The sequence below is a fragment of the Falco punctatus genome (assembly GCF_963210335.1).
Source record: "Falco punctatus genome assembly, chromosome: 11".
NCBI classification, from domain to species: Eukaryota; Metazoa; Chordata; class Aves; order Falconiformes; family Falconidae; genus Falco; species Falco punctatus.
Window position 1 is genome coordinate 29140285 of NC_137591.1, and position 12481 is coordinate 29152765.

Consider the following 12481-nt stretch of genomic DNA (forward strand, 5'->3'; position numbering starts at 1 on the left):
CCGCGCCGCCGGGCGGGAGGGGCCGGGCCGAGGGGGCGCCCGTCGCCGGCGGGCCGGGGGCGGCCGTCCTCCCCTCCCTGCCCTCCCTCTTTGTTGTTGTTGGTGTGATGGGGGGAGGGGAGAGCTGCGGGGGTGGGGGGGGGAGCGGGGCTCGGCCCAGCCCGCAGCCTGGCGGCGAGCGCGGGGCCGGGGAAGCTGCCCCCGGTGTGGGGACGGGGCCGCCATCCGCGGCAGGAGCCAGGTGGCACCTCCGGCAGCCAGAACTTGCGGTGCTGGGAAGCTGTCACTGCAGCGGTTCCTAGCTCCGGGTTTGTTTACCAGGGTAAGGGTTACATGTGCCTTGTCAGAAATTTCAGCTTACTGAGGCGCTGATAACTTGTCCTTCTACATGTGTGGGTCTCTGTCGCTGTATAGCTCCTGACAGAGCAAACGATTTTGTTTAGGCTGGGGGATTATAGCTGCCATCCGATTCTCGGTTGGAAGTTTTTGCCTGTCCACTTCTATTCTTACTGCTGCACACTGATACCGGAAATGTTTAATGCAACACGAATAGTTTCTGTAATCTCTCCTAGGAGGACCCCACAACTTCCAAGTTCCCCTTCTTGACTGTGTTTTGTCCTTTTTTTTGTTTTTGTTTTTTTTTTATTATTCTGTCTGTTTGGCAACGTCTTAATAAAAAGCATAGGTTTTGAAAGGTATGATCAACTGAAACCTGTCAGCCTTGACAAGCACGTTGAGAACAGATGCATGGATGTGCCTGTAATCCTAAACAACTGAATCTGTTATGGAGAGCTTGGCTGGTTTGGCTTGAGGTGGAGAGAGATGTCAGTGTATAGAGCAGGGTTGCTTCTGACAATACGTATTTTCTTTTGCTCAATAGAATGAGCGTAGGCAAAAAGATTAAGGAACATGCAACCAGCAGTCTAAATGTAAATATCATCTGCTGTGACTGCTGACACGTAAGTATCTATGAAAACAAGAGCACGGCGCTAAATCTGGTTCTTAAAATCTCGGTGTTATCAAAGCTTTAGAGTTCAGGGAGCAGTATCAACTTTAAAACCAAAACAAAACTCCATGCTTGCTGAAATGCCTGACCCGCTATTACTACAATTAAAACTAACGGTTACTATTTTACTGTATCTTTCAACCATAGTGTCATCAACTTCACGTTTTACTCAGTCATCTTTGTGTTTTTGTACTTTAAAAGGCACTTTGGCAAAAACATTACTATAAAAGACTAAGTTCACAGTGTTAGGAGCAGATCTCAGAAGTTATGCACATACCCTGCTTCTTTCTGTATGCTGAAGACTGCTTAGTGTGACTTAGCTGGCAACACCATGTCTGCTAATGACAAACTGTCGGTCTTTTCGTGTCTTGGTACCAAAATGACTACTTGGTTCTTGCTTTTACAAGGCAAGGACAGAAAGGACGTTTGTGAGAAGTGCGGTACAGCATTGTGAGGATGTGTAGTTACTTTAGAATAACACAGTTGAGACTGACTCAAGTGCATCTTTTAATTTATTGCTGCATGTTTTAATAGTAATTTAATTCAGCATCCTACACAAATCCTTCTAGCTCCTCCCTACTACATTTTAAAGGTAGAAGGTAAGGAGAATTATTTAGATGTAGTGGCAGGGAAATGGAGAGGAAAAGCTTTCTTAAGCACGCATGCACACCAAGACGACAAATTATGTGCTCTGCCAGCCCTTCTGCTCTGTCTTCCATTGAACTAGAAAGAAGAATGAGCCTGGAAAGCCAACATGCTCTGAATAAAACTGTTCAGTGGCATGTAAAAAGAACATTTCTCTGTGATGACGACTGTATCTTTTAAAATAATTTCGCTACTATTTGTATGGCTTCGGTTATCTGCTTCAGTGGTAAGATGATGGATATAATTTTACTTAGGTTTTTGTTGCTTCTGTTATTTTCTTTGCAGACTGTAAAGGAAGATGTATCTATTGAAAGTAAGATACAGCTTTTTGTTCTGTTAGATTACGTGAAAGGGGTGGGGTTTTTTGGCAATCCAGTTTTTGAGAGTTTCAGGGCAGGCTTCAAACTCCTGTCCTGTCTTGGTGAATGCCTCAGCTGTGTTAAATTGTTCCCTGATTCCGTGCACATTGTACTAGAAATGAGCGAACAACTCACTATTAATAATCTACACCAAATGCTAGCCAAAGTTGGGTACCTATTTAAATACTTGTCCTGTGCAATAACCAAAGATTTTTGTCACGTTCCTGAATCCTTTCTTTCTCAGAGAAGTTGTTTTCTTGTGATCCTGACTCCCCTTGTCTGAGGGAGGGGTGTTTTGCCTCTCAACTTCTGTTCTTATTTTTCACTTACTGACCTTGTTCTCCTGTTTTACTTAATCTGGCTTTCTGCTAGTTTTCTTCAAGTGCTACGCTTCTTTTGCTGCGATGCTGTTGATACTATGTGATCCAGATTGCTCTTTTCTAGTCATTTCTTTCTGAACCTGACCGTCCATCCTGTCTCTAGGACATGTATTCACAGTGTATGAAAAGTGGTGGAGAAAGCGCAGGGTTGTGGGTTAGCACTCTTGGACCAGTGACTAAGCCAGCCAGTCAAAGGATGAGCCTGGATTATCTACCTTCCTTGGCTTTCCTTGATACAGTCATTGATGCGAGGACGACAACCTGTTGACTCTGCTAGACTCTTACAGGTATAAATCCCTGTCTCAGTTCATGTTGGCAGATATCATGCTATACCGTGCCGGGAGTGACGTGAATCCTATTAACTACTCTTGCCAAAGTTCATTTTGAGGGGGCTGGTGCTTCCGGATTGTTTACAGAAAGGATGGAAGTAAACAATGTTTTCAGCCTCAGACCTGTTTTTGTTTCAGGATTTTGAAGAACAGCTTGTGTCAAATCAAAAAAGTATAAGATCTGTTATGCTAGGCTACTGAAAACCTGCGGTGAGCAGTTCTACTCAACTAACTTGGAAGTGTAGTTGCCCTTGAAAAATTGAGAGATTGAGCTGAACCAGTTTGTCCCAAGTGTGTTTTCTGTGTTACAGTTGTGTAGGAGAAGCACTACAGCAGATATACAGGCACTACATACTTCAGGACAATTTTTTGGAAGAAGCAAAGAGATGTTTCGCATTCTTTCCTTATTCTTACAAGGAAATCTGTATTGTAGCACCCCGCTATCCCATCATGAGAACAGTCACCTAGACTCTTGGGGGGTTTCAGCTTACCATTATACTGAGTTCTGTGAGCACTGCTATGAAGTTGAGCAGAGAAGTCCTAAGCAAGCTGATATACTGGTGTGATTTGTTAGCCATGGAGCAGAGTTCTCCAAGATGCAAAAGACAGTAATGGATTTTGCAACTTTTGCAGTTAGCCCTTCAAAGCGCCCCTTTCGAGCATTCCTAGCACATAATCTGTGGCTTACAAAAGCAAGCAATGGATCATCAAGCATGTTGGTTGCTAGTAACATACTAGAAAGGAAGAGCGTAGTGAGAAAGATCATTCAAACATCAGTGTATGTTGCATCAGAATTAACTAGTACCACAGGGACAACTACTCAAGGAGAAGCTGTAGGGAACACTAGTTAGGATCAAATTCTTACAGTTCGGCACAACCAGAAAAGAAGTACTTGGGGCCATTACAGGATGACCTTCCCTTTCAGAGAAGGAATGGGCGAGAGAGCAGGGAAATAGGTTGTCTACTTATCCTTTCAGTAGTTTCCGTGAGGGAAGGGGTACAACTGATGACAACCAGCAACTTCCAAGTTGCATGGGCTGTAGCCGGCTCCTCGTACGACCTTTGAACAGTGACATGCTCTAATATTCTTCCTGAAGAGCAGTGATAACTGCCTACCGTACCAAGATACTCTTTGGAATGGTGTTAGCATGCTTTTCATCTCTGAAAAGACTTGCTGAGTGTTGTAGAAAACATACTGCAGGAAAATCAGATTATTTAAATCCTGGCTGGGAAGACTTTGCAATACCTGTTTGCAATACTGCTACAGTTGCCTTGGTAATATATTTTGGGGTAGCGGAAGGCTCTGCCACACTTGAGCTTTTGATCCAGCAGGCGCAGGACATTTGTTCCCTGTTTTGTTTTCTAGAGGAGGAGTTTAGCAACCTTTTACTATGTGCATCAAGGTCAGGCAAGATAAGCCTATACTTTTAAAAATAAAATTATCATTAAAGCTCCCCTAAGGCAGTCAGAGTGCTATGCCACATGATAAAAACATTCTAAAATAGGAAGAAGCATAAATACACTACCCTTTGAAATTGAGTGAAACTGAAGGGCTGGATGCAGGAAAATGGAAAGAAAGAGAGAAAATAGGGTCAGTTTAACAACTGCACTTTGTGGGCCGCCTAAAATGTTCTTTATTTTTCATCCCAGTGAAATGCAGCAAGCTTGGGCCAGAGCTACTTGCCTGCAGACTTTCCTGTCAGTAAATGCCCTGTGCAGATGGAATATAATCACTGTATTCAGTGCCTGAGTCTTTGTACTGTAAATCAGAAATCTTCTGGGACCATAATGTATAAATAACTCTTAACTAATTATTTGGGGAATAAAGGATAGTTCAGCTAAGTGTCTAGAGGAACATCTCCTGCAGAACATGAAATTATAGGCGTGTTCTCTGTTGCATCATTCTCCGTGATATCTAAATTATTCCTGCAGATCCAGTTGCATTCAATACTTGTTTTTATACCTTGTCTTAAGTTGGGATTTTTGCGTACTGCATTTCGCAAACAAAAGGACTCTATCAGCTCGGTGGAAGGGACGATACAATAGACTACGGATCTGTTGTAATTCCTGGCGTATGTATATTTCCTGTGTACTTTTCACATAGTCTGAAGAAGGTAAGACTGAAATGAAGTTACTTCAAAAGATGTTAGCCAGAACTAACTCAAAAATCAAATTTCAAAGCCCAGACAGATCTCCGATTTCTCAGTTCTCCACATATAGCAGATGGTGTGGTACAAGTTGTTCTAGCAATATTTCACAAACTTGCTGTTGCTTGCGAGTGCAGTGTTTTGCAAAAAAAAAATTGTGGGATTTTTTTTTGGAAATAGGGACATGGCCAAGTGAACAAACCGGTGGAAAGTGAACGTGTAAGGTATTGGACACACAAGCAAATTGTCACAAGCAGCCTAAACTTTTTTAATCTAGCAGGACTGACAGCTCACATAATTAGAGTTGGAAGATAGTTGGACTATCTCCTAGAGATGCTGTAGCAGGGTTGGCTTCAGGAATATTTTACGGCTGGTAGTAATTACGGATTCTGGGACAGTAGGCTTGAAATCATGTTTTCACCGGTGTTCAGGAGAAGTGACCTGTTCTGTGACCCACTTATGTCAGCATATGTCATGTTCGTTTGTTCTTAAAGCAGGCCAGTCGTTGCTGAAGTCAAATAATACTTTTTGGACCTTTGTTTTATAGATAAAGCTAGATGATCGTTAGTGTGATTTATTCTAGTCCATTTCTCTTAGTTGTGACAACTTAATGTTTCCAGTATACTTATTGTCTGTAAACTGTCTTCTAAGTACTGCTGACAGCTGACTAGTTCACACTCATAAGAAATGTTAAAATCCAACTAATGTAAAACAAGAAACAGCAGTTTGTACGTACACCAGTAGGGATGCATATGATAGTTAACTGAAAGTAATGCAGTTAGGATTTGTTCAGTGACTTGCCAAGTTTCTTTTCACCTGGTTGTATTTCAAAAAGCCAAGGCTAGATGGCCACAGACTAAAGCTTCACCTACATTGTAACTGTTTCAGAATCTGATGTCCTAAATCACTGCCTGCCAAATGCTTAGTCGTTCTTTCAACAGTGTGTGATTATGAGTGACACAAAGCTTGGTAGCTGTAGTGCAGATGGCCCCTTGAGTGGCTTTGCAGGTGAATATTCAAAGTAGGCGAACAGGTTCCTTCTTAACAGCATTGAGGAGAGTATTTACCAGTAGAGGAGTATTTCTTGTAGTTGTTTGGACCACCAGCAATCTCTCTTTCCCTCAACACAGCAGGAAAGAAACAAAAGCTTGTGTTGAGTTGGGTAACACAGTTGACTTGCTGGGTCTGAAGTAATGGTTCTCTCACGGTTACTGCATCAGCCCTCACATTCATCTGGTTTTGTGGTTATGAAATACTTTATTTTAAAGGCTGGTCTTGGTATTATCCGTAGAGATTATTCTCTCTAGAATAAGTGACTGTTACAAAACCATTGAGGCTTCCTGTTGGTAACACTGTAAACCACAACAACAAAGCTGAGTTATATTACCCATATCTGCTTAGGAAGTTTCATGTGCTTTGTGGGCTTTCTATAAAGACATGCACATCTCCCAATAAGATTGCATTAACTTTTTAATAGGTGGCTTTCGGTATCAGCTAAATCAGCAGAGAAATTTGAAAAAAATGTCTTTTTTTAAAATGACTTTGCCATTTTTGAGGGTGAGACAAAGATGCACAGAAATACTTCGCTAAGAATTGAATTGATTTTGTTTCAGTCTTCTAGTGCTCTTTAAAGGCTATTTAAACATATTTATTTTAAGACTGAAATTTTTCAAGAAATTCCTTTCTTCTTCTCCTGCCCTTTCCTCCCAAATGTTGTCCTTAGAATCTTAATCTTACTATGATACGTCCATTAAAAACAATTACAGGTGTTAGTGAACTTAGAGCTTCACTTATGTTGATTTTAAGGTATTCTATGACAATAGTGATATGAGAATTGGGACTACAGTTGCGTAAGAAAAGTAGCTCTTCAATGAAGGAAAACTAATTTTCTATAGGACAGTTCTGTATCTCCTCATCCTTTAATTTGACAATGTTACTGGTTTGGATTTTGTGCTCTTCCCTGGCTCGTTGTTATTTAATACTAAAGTGAAACCGAAGTAGCTGCTTCTTGTTATAAGTGATATATGGCAAAGACACAGGAACCATCTCCTGCTGCTGTTGGGGTCAAATTAGGAATCAGCTCAGAGGATAGGAAAATGAGATCATTCTGGTTTTGTGACCCTGTGCACCTCCCAGTCTGTTTCTCCTTCCTTTCTCCTATAACAATCCCAACAACTAAGCATCGAGCATGTCTCTGCTGTTCCTATTTATCATCATCTCAACTAGAATATGTAAGATGAGCAACTGTGGAGGAGAGTGTCTCTAGAAAGACAGATAATGCTGGAGAAGAACTAATGGGAATAAGGGAAGACTGGAAAAAGAAAAGGGTAAAAGGTGATGTTGCACCTTCTCCCTGACAGTGCATTTTGATACACTGGAGATGGTATTTTAAAACATTGTCTGCAAAGCTGAACACTCAAAATACAATCATGGGCATATTTAATAATTGTTAAATGAGACAGGTGGGCCTTCTAAACCGATCTATGGTAAGTTAGAAGTGGTTTACTGACCGATGTCCTTGTAGTGGGCAGCATACCGGTTGGGGAGTTTCCCCACATAGAATAGAATGGAATAGACTATTTCAGTTGGAAGGGACCTGCAGCGATCATCTAGTCCAAGTGCCTGACCAGTTCAGGGCTGACAGAGCTGATGACTGGTATAAGGCACAAAAAGATGAGGAGTTCCAAGCTCCTTGAGCACAACCAAATGTTAATTTGCAGGACTGAAACAAACAGTCCTCCCAAAACAATGGGAAAGAAAAACCCACCAACAAGATCTCCTCCTCATCATCCCTTCTTACCAGAGGTAGAATCAAGTACAATGGAATAGTGAATATGTATATCCATTCTTTAGAGTTCACGTGTGGGATTTACAGTGGGTTGGCACGAGATACCAATAATCGCTTTTGTTGCAGGCTAAATGTGCTTAGCACCATGGCCAATTTTGAAACAGGTGCCAAGCTTGCTTCTGGTTGAAAGAAATTATATTAATATTGGCTATTATGGTGGTAGTATGTAGCACAGGTCACAAAGTGTTGCTGTTTTTTCACATTCCGTGTTCAATTAGATGCATAGTTTTTAGAAAAGTTGATTGTAGAGTAGCGTGCCTTTACAGGAGACACACCAGAACACAGAGGAATTGCAAAGTGAAGAAACACTTCTTCATCGCAAATCTGTGTACACTCCAACATGGCCCAGCCTAGAAGTTTGTTTAAATGTTGTCATATCCAAGTAGATTAGTATTACCTTCTGCATTTACCCTAAACATCAGGGGTCTGAAAGGTGTTTAAAGAACACGGATCTGGTTTCTAGGCGAAACACAAAAACATTTGTACATTCTAATTTTGTAGCCCCTGGATTGTGGAGATAACCCTTCAAACCCAAGCTGGAGTGTAAATTAATATAATGAAGCCTTCCTTAGCTTACAGGGTCAGCTCAGTTTCTCAAGATTATTTCAAAGCCTTTGCTGGTCAGGGTTTATTTTACTAACCAGAAGTGTCAACAGAGTTAGCAAGACTGTTCAGTTTTACTGCTGCTATTCAGAAACCTGTGGGAGGCTGTGCAACTGATGAGAATATCAATTTTGAGTTGCTACTTAGAAAAGAGCAGAAGAAAAAAAGCAGAAGTAGAGGCAAGATACAGATACAGTAGTATCTCTGAAATTTACTTTATAATAAAACTGGAAAAAATATTTAATTAGCCTTGAAGTGATTTAAAAAGAAATAATTTTAAGTGTTATTTCCAGTCCAGCAATCTAGTATGTCGGAACTTGCCAATTAATGAAACTATGGTGACTGTTTAGCAACAAAAAAAGCCTGTTTGTGCAAACTTTTAGAAAATTAATACAAGTTATTCATCTAGGAAGAGTGAAACGGATTCTTCTTTGAGATCTGAATAACCTCGAAGATCTTTTGAAATAGTGGCATGGCTTCCTTCCTCCATTAAGTCACTGGGTGCAGCGGAGTCCAAGCTTATACTGGCCTGAGCTGGATTGCGTAAGCATGGACTTACTCGCTGCTTGTGTTTAATGCAGTTTTTTCTTACAACGCAGGTTTTAATTGTAAAGCTTTCTTTATGTTCACTGCTCACTTCAGTACAAGTGAAAGAGAAACAGTGTCCTTTGTCTGAGAGCCAATTTGTGGTTCCTTTTCTCCTATAGATTGTTTTTCATCTTCTCACTTATAAACTGGCAAATAAAAAATTCAGTCTAATAGTTCACAGCTCTTGGGCTCAGAATTAATGTAAGAAAGTTAAAATAGCAAGTTCTTAAAACTTGAACTTTAAATTGCTAAATGTCCTACATGTGCTTTTTAGAATGTTGTTGATATTAATAGTGTCAAGTCTTAGTAAAGTTACTCTTGGAGCGGTACCTTGATCAAAGCATAAAGGCTGTGGTATAGGCAAGACCTTGAACAGATGCTCCAAGGTTGTTTCTTTGATCATTTTGTGGTGATACTACTCAGTTCTGGTTTCTTTTCAAACCTGCTTTTTCACTGACTGGATTGACAGTAAGTAAGCCACTATGAGCTTCATAATTTGTGTCAGTAACGTATATAAATAGTGGGAGCCAGCTCTCTGCATGTCCCAGAGAATTCTTGCGCTTTCTCCTGACTAGGAAGTGAGGTTTTGGTAGGTTTTGTCATTTTTAGGCAGGGAGATTTGTACAACTTGGCAAGGGATGAACCAGTGCTTTTGTAATTGATATCAGTGTTAAACTTGTGCTCTGGCCCAGTTAGTTACCCAGTGAAGCACTGCAAAATACTTTTTCATTAATCATAAATTGTATGCTTGTTATTCAGGATGATATTTGTTCATTTTACTTAATTTTGATTTATGGCTTTGTTTTTAAAAAAGCTAGGTAAACTGAGAAAGTTGAGATACTTTATCAGATTAAAAAGGCTTTGTCTAGAGAAGATACTTAGAATAAATAGGAAATTAGTATATAGTGTCCTGTGGTGCTAGTATTCCAAATTGTATTTAGGGTTTTTTCTTCAGGATCTTAAAAAACTGTGGCTTTTAAGGTTTTCTACATAGCTGTGAGAAAGGAGCTAATTTTTCATGTTAGAAGAAACTGAGATCTATTTTTTTTTATGAGTAATCTAATAAATTTTGATCTGATATGTACTACAGAAGAACAGTTAGCCCACATTTCATAAGTTTTTCTTCCAGAGGTGCATTAGATAGCTTAGGATTGATGTGCAAAATCAGCAGATGCCCGAATGATGATTTGAGTAGCATGCCATAGCTATACTGTGAAACAGAAGTCTAGCAGGTTTAAGTCTTGCTTTTGTCATAACAATACTAGATGTGTTTTGTCAGAAAACTTTTTCATTTTCTGTGTTTATAGGTCATCATAATAAAATATATTTAACTTCTTTAGGGGTAAAATGTTTAAAGAGGGCACTACCCTCTATATTAGAGTCATTTAGTTGTGTGATAATTCCTGCACTTTAGCACCTAGTTGGAAGTCCAGATATGCTTTGAGAAGCTGAAATAGGCCACGAGCTGAAGTCTGTCGAAGCTTATCTTGTCTGTAGTCTTGTAAGAAGTTCTAATTCTTTCTTATTCTGATGTGAATAAGTCTGTAGAGCTTCCATTCGCTTTTTTTGTCAAACGGTTAAGCTAAACTTGAATATTATTCTAGGTATGTGTCTTTCTATCAACACACAAGCTTGCGCCATGGTAGTAGAGGTGCAATTACTTTTTCTTGTCATTGTCTGCACCTTGTTACTGTTTCTGCTAAATTAAATGTTTTTCTCATTTTAGGGGTTGGTGACAAAGCACGTAACTACTGCGAGGTGCAGCCTAGCTCTAGGTAATGCTTAGCTAGCCTCTCGGTACCTGCTCAGCCACAGGTGGATGGACTTAGCCCTGGTATTATACGCACTTGTGCTTTAGGCTGTGGAAACAGGTGTGCCTTAAGGCAACGTAATCCATAGGCTGTTTAGATTCAGGTGAGCTGTGCCAGTTCCCTTGCTTTACCCATGGGGACATGGCATCCCCAGGTGCTGATTTTAGCATGTTTTTTGTTGTGCATCAGCTGTGACAGAACTACAGTGCAGCTGATATGCTTGAGGCATTGCCATTAAGTATTTTGTTCCTGAACAAGAACAGCACTTGACTACGAGGAACCTCTTAAACAGCCTTTCTCCTTTCTTTAGCCTTCTCTCCGCACAAAGCTCACCTTGCTCTGTTCAAGCAGGGAAGCAGGCTTTGAAACATGCACCGCATTGTCAGCGGGGAGCAGGTGAGTACGAATGAGTACAGACTCACGCTGGGCAGAACTACCACATGAACTGAGGAGCCCGGGCAGCACACAGGAGGCTGTGTGAATGTAAAGTAAGAAGGTAGAAGGATCAATTACATAGCTGCTTATGGAGAACATGATTTTCCAGCCTACCACGAGAGGGTGCTACAATGCTTCGACTTAATTTATCCATTGCAAAAAAGTTTTTCTGGTAGGAAAAGTTAAGGGTGTTTTTCAACATTACTGTGTTACAGTGAAGTTTTAAGTAACTGTTGGTTTATGAAAGCGTGCGAGATCCATGTATCAAAATGCAGATGTAGCTGTCTTAAAATTTAAGGAAATACATGTTCATGTTGCTTTTGCTTTTAAGAGCTGAACTGCTTCCTTTGTAGTTGTTTTGTTTCTGTTGGGCTTTATCCTAGATAACTTCATCTGCCAGTAAGAGAGGATTTCCAGCTTGTTTACGTGTAAGTGTGCAGGCAACCTTTTGTGCATGAAAAAGCATTAAATCGGATACTTCTGCTAGGTAATCTGAGCCCTCAAATTAAGAGGCACTTCTCATCTGTGAAATGGCAGTAATGCTTGCTTGCTTTTATGGAGATGTTTAGAATTAACTTTTGCAGAAGCAAACACAGAAAAGCTGTCTGCAGGCTAAATGTTCAGTCATGCACTCTTGTCTCATCCTGTAGGCTGGTTAGAGAAATGTGTTTGTTGTGGTTCTAGCCTGTATTTCAAAACACTTGTGGCATGGTAATGGGTCTGAAAGAAGTTTAGTGTTTGTGTAAATTGTTTAACTTGCCTTGAAATGGAAGCTCAAAGCACTGTGCTTTGCTGAATGTTATTTATTAAACATCCATAAAGAGGCTGAAGCTACAGAGAATTAGCAACAGATAGAGAACTTTAGTATACTGTCTTTGGTTGTTCAGCAGTAGAGCAATACAAACAAGAGAGTGAATTGCACTAAGTGTTCATGCAGTTAGGTGGGCTGGCAAAGAGATCCCAAACCTGGTGTTTAGGGTTGAGGCATGTAATTACTAAGAAATAAGATCACTTGACATTACTGTGGTGTAGTTCATCATTGACCGCTCAACTGTGGGGTAGTTGTTAAACTAAACTGAGGTGCATTTGTGTTTTTCTAAGTCACTTATCATTCCCTTCAATACTAGTCAGAAAATGAAAGACCACATTGAAAGAAACACATTAATCAGTCCCAAAACAGACTACTAGAAAGGAGATAAGAAAATCTGTTTAAAATGCAACCAAGACAGACTGCCTGGCTTGCATACTATAGTGTAAGAGCAAAGGCATGACTTCTGGTATGCTGTAGCTGTCCTTTTTTTCTCTCCTCCACGCTTCCCTAATTTGTTAG

General features: G+C 40.4%; 1 protein-coding gene across 3 annotated transcripts in view; it reads left to right on the forward strand.

The window, feature by feature from the left end:
* Positions 1–12481, forward strand: part of ABL2 (ABL proto-oncogene 2, non-receptor tyrosine kinase) — a 47303-nt gene that overhangs the window by 466 nt on the left and 34356 nt on the right. The window contains exon 1 of one of the 3 annotated variants that reach the window (XM_080406586.1): positions 1–12481. This exon is cut by the window's right edge and continues 16791 nt beyond it. The exons of the other annotated variants lie outside the window; for them this stretch is intronic. The gene's annotated coding sequence lies outside the window, so the exon portion shown is untranslated. 3 annotated transcript variants of the gene reach the window in all.